General features: G+C 39.5%; 1 protein-coding gene across 4 annotated transcripts in view; it reads right to left on the bottom strand.

Annotated features, from left to right (window-relative positions):
• The window catches only part of LOC113818179 (monocarboxylate transporter 10-like), a 218,025-nt gene that overhangs the window by 178,895 nt on the left and 34,130 nt on the right, over window positions 1–5,000 (bottom strand). The window lies entirely within an intron of this gene.

Here is a 5,000-nt window from a genome sequence, read left to right as displayed (position 1 = left end):
ACAACAACAATGAAAGTTACTACAACAGCAGAATATTTTTTATGCCTTAGGAACAGCATAACATTTCGACCTCATAAAACTTCCCGTCGGAAGGATCACACGGCGAGAGGCGAGAGGCGCGTCTGGGCCACATCCTCCTGAGAAGTCCTCGAGTCCTGCGAAGGAAGCGAAGGATTTGTGCGGTCGAATAAAGCTCTCGGAGTCCCGGGGGTTTCTGAGAGGGCGATAACGCCCCATTCTCTTCCACTCTATTGGACTCGCTTCAAAAATCCGTCAAAATAAACGGGATAATAAACCCGATAATCCGGTGCTTTCGAAGATTTTTTTTTTTTTTTTTTTTTGAGGAATGAATAAGCGAAAGAATAAAAAAATATGAAAGACTATCGGTGAAGAGGAAAAGGAAAATAAGAAAAAGAAAAGATGACAAAGGCGATGATTTCGTGGCAGGTACAAAGCTGTTAATTGAATTTCAGAACCTATTAAAGGCTTGCAAAAGAAAGAAAAAAATCCGACTTTTACTCATGCCGTGCACGTGTCATTTTAGTAGATTTTATATCGCAATAACCCAAAGGTCATATTCACATTTTTCAAACAGCGATATTCATTTTTTTCGTTTTTTATTTGGGGAATACGAACACGCTAAAGATTAAACAGACCTTTTTAAATCGCAAAATGCCAACTCGTTTTTGCTTTCATAATGACTACTCTTTATCGAATTCAAACATAGTATTTACGCTCGAAACTTATTATCAAAGTAGGGTCACAGTCCGCAGGAAAGGTCATATTGCTTTTATTAACCACTTTAATTGATTCTCGGTCCGTTAGCATTTTCTATCGCAATTAGATTTCAAATTTAAGTGAAATTAAAGTGAAATTATACCATTTGATAACTGCATTCGAGAGATACTAGGTGGTTCGATGCCGCTTATCATATCTTGATAACCTCTGACTAAACCTACTCTATGCAAAACCTTTCTATAAAATTACACGCCTATTTAGTGACAGAAGGAATTTCTAAGGAGGCATGTAATATGATATTAAGAAGCAATTATTACAAGGAAAATTAGAAAGTTTTAAGAAATAAGAAGATGTAAAAAAGAAAAATGATACAGTAGAAGACAGGATAAAACCATCAACATAGAAAATAAATAAAAAACAGGATCATGTTAATGTAACAAAACGCAGAAGAAAATCATTGAAAAAAAGGTGAAAGAAGGGAAATATTGACACAGCAAAGGCCAGAATATCCAAGCAGGTGAGGTGGCGATAATCAGCAACACCTGAGGACTTCTTCGGCAACTTACGACACCTGAGTCATTCCCTCAAGGAGAGTTTCGAGGGTGCTTTGTTGTGTGGGGGCGCCGGGGGGGGGGGGACCTCTCGCCGGTCGGTAAACAGGCGCTCGTCACTCTGCGCGGAATCTGATGGGTGTGTGTGTGTTAGGGGGGGGGGGGGTGTAGCTGTGTGTGTGTTTGCGTATGTGTTTATGTGAAAGTGTGTGTGTGTGTGTGTGTGTACGTGTGTGTGTGCGTGTGTGTCTGTGTGTCTGTGTGTGTGTCTGTCTGTATTTGTCTATGCATACGTAAATCTCTCTCTTACGACACAAGACCTTGTTCAAAGAATCGTTTAACCTCTCTCATCTTCTCAAAAAACCAACACGGTGTGAAACTCATGCCAAAAAATAGAAAAAAAAGAACGAACAAAATTACACACCTTTTTTTCTAGATTCTGCTGCAACACGCCCGCACCTTAATGGTATTTATCTTCCACTTCTTTCACAACCGCGAAAATCAAACGTAATCGCACTAAATGTGAAGATTAAGGAAGGTAATGACAAAGTCGGGGCATCTCATTATCCACGCAATGCCAAGTTATTACCCGGCGTGGAAATGCAGTCTCGGATCAAACGCGACAACACGAGCGGGTGGGATGAAGGCCTCAAGCGCAGTCGGTCGCCGGCGCGGGTCGGAGGCAGACCTTTGCTTCGTCGCGTTGCCGTCAAAGCACGCGATGGCTGAGGAGATTAAGCGCTTGTGATTTCATATGAGGAGATTAAGCGCTTGTGATTTCATATGAGGAGATTAAGCGCCTGTGATTTCATATGAGGAGATTCAGCGCTTGTGATTTCATATATACATACGCGCCGTGTAGATGTCACTGTCCGCCTGTCTGTTTGCTTGTGTCGCTCTCTCTCTTTCTTCCTTTCTTTCACTTAGTCTCTCTATCTATCTATCTATCTATCTTTCTCTCTCTCTCTCTCTCTCATCTGTCTGTCTATCTCTCTCTCTCTCCATCTATCATATATCTATCTACTCTCTATCTATCTATTTATCTGTTCATCTGTCAATCTATCTAGCTGTATATCTGTCTTTCTATCTACTTATTCATCTGTCTATTTATCTATCTATTTATCAGTTTATCTATCTGTCTCTCTGTCTTTCTATCTACCAGTCTATCTGTCTATCTATATCTACTTGCATACATAGACATGTAAACCTAATTAAACTTACAGTGTGCTTGTGTATCCACATGTTTACTGACAGAAACATTCACAGCTGCAAGATTGATCGAAGGCGCCTAAAAGCAGTACAATGTAGAATGAAAGTTCTTGCAATAAGGCAATGAAAATATGACCACAAATGAAGCATTATCCAAGGCGAGATAGACGAAAGGTCAGACAATGGCTCGGGGGTGACTGACATTTTCCTTTTTATATCGAGACACTGGAAGGCTCTAAGCACCCTAGGCCTTCGCTGGTGGAGAAAGGAGAGAGGGAGAGAGGGAGTGAGAAGGGGAGGAGAGGAAGGGAAATAGTAAGTGAGAGAGAGAGAGGGAGGAAGGGTAAGAGAGAGAGAGAGAAAGAGAGAGAGAGAGAGAGAGAAGGGAAAGAGAAAAAGAGAGAGAGAGACTGTAAGCCACAACAATGTTTTAATATGTTGGTTTTATGCGTTGCAGGTCCGTAAAAAAAATAATCACCAATTGTTTGCAAGTTTCCTTTTCCAAAATATATAACCCTGAGTGAAAATATTGAGAATAGTAACTTCAGAATTTCCAAGTGATTTTTGCAGCATTGTCTTCCATAGATGTCCCTGTAACAGCATCTTGCAATTCTTTATTTCTATCTATCTTCTCTAACAGCAACATCGTAAATATCAAACGAGGAAATCAAATAAATCTTTTGAAATTTAGGACAATCGAAGGAAAAAATCAACATAGAAGAAGAAGAAGATGATGATGAAGAGGAAAACGAATAAAAAAGAAAATGAGTGAGAATTCAAGAATTGAAGAGTGAATATGAACGCAGGTAAGGAGGAGTATGAAAATAGAAGGAAAGTAAGAAGGAAAACCGAAGGAAGGGGGAAGGACCGCACAGAGAGGGATAATTCATAGTGGATCCCGGGGTTCTACTCCCGCAAGCCGCAGATCATTAGAACAACCCCAAGTTATCGCAGTTCCTTTGTAATCTGGTCGCTTCGTGTGGCTGCGAAGGAAGCTCGCCTTATCCTGACGCGGTTCTTGCCGAGTGGCTACTATTCTGCTCTCAGGCGATGCTCTTCCCGTTCAAACAGATACATAATGAATGTCGATGTTTGTGTATGTGCCTTTGTGAGGGAATGGATGTGTGTATGTGTGTGTATGTGTGTGTGTGTGTGTGTGTGTGTGTGTGTGTGTGTGTGTGTGTGTGTGTGTGTGTGTTAGGTGTGTGTGTGTGTGTGTGTGTGTGTGTGTGCGTATGTACGCGTGCGAACCAACAAACATGCATACACTCTTGCAAAACACACACACACTCCTACCCACACACAAGCACCCTAATACACACACAGCTGAGGGAAGACAAAGAAAAATTATTTTGCTTCGAGTATTTAAAAAAAAAAAGAAAATGTCGACTCATTCCCAGTTAATTTGCCGCGGAATGTTTCTCGCTCTGTGAAATATGTAGCTCTTCTTGGCTAATATGAATAGAACACCAAGCTCTCCCAATCATACTCCACGCTACATGCTGTTATTATCATGGTTTTTATCCGTCAAATTACTTTTTTTTTCCTTTTTGTCTTTCTTTTTTTTCACAATTTGAGTATGTTGCTAGGAAAAAGATACGTTAATATTCTTGGTCGTTGCATGCACTAAGGTCTTCGTTAAACCTGTAATAGAAGTGTCTGTTTCCGTAACATGAGCGAATGTTGTAAGATTTGAACAAAGTGTAATTAAACATTAAGAGATATAATCATTTAAGATTCTTATTTTCTGCAGGCGTTTTAATTTAAAAGATACTTTAAAAGGTATACGGTTGTTTTTCTTTTTTGTTTTTAAATCAGATAGCATGATTAAAAACGAGTGAGATTTGAAAAAAAAAAAACCTCCCCCCCTCCACTCCCGCAAAAAAAGGACAAAAAAAAAAATATATATATATTAAGATGCATATGTTACCTTTCTGAGAACTAGTATTACTAGTGCTACTAACTGTGGTGATGATCGTAATGGTGTTGTTGATGATGATGATGATGATAATGGTGATGATGAATGATTTGATGATTGATGATGATGATGATGAGGAGGAGGATGAGGATGATGAGGATGAGGATGATAATGGTGATGATGAATGATTTGATGATTGATGATGATGATGATGATGATGATGATGATGATGATGATGATAATGATGAATGATGAATGATGGTGGTGGTGGTGCTGATAATGATGGTGAAGATGATGTGATGATGATGATGAGGAGGAGTAGGAGGAGAGGGAGGAGGAGGAGGAAAATGACGATAACAAAAACGATGACGATTATGATAACTGTATGATGATGATATGGATGCTGCTGATGATGATGATACCGACGTTCGAATGAAATGACCAAACGATAATGGAGATTACAGTCGTAACCCTAACACTATTGTCTCTTATCATTATTGTCTCTGTTGATATTACCATTATCACCCTAATCCGCAGCAGTGAGTAATATCATAGTACTGTAATATGGTATCAACATAATAACA

Source organism: Penaeus vannamei, chromosome 38, assembly GCF_042767895.1.
Source record: "Penaeus vannamei isolate JL-2024 chromosome 38, ASM4276789v1, whole genome shotgun sequence".
Taxonomy (NCBI): Eukaryota; Metazoa; Arthropoda; class Malacostraca; order Decapoda; family Penaeidae; genus Penaeus; species Penaeus vannamei.
The sequence above is the reverse complement of the archived record's forward strand: the minus strand, read 5'-3'. Positions and strand labels throughout refer to the sequence as shown.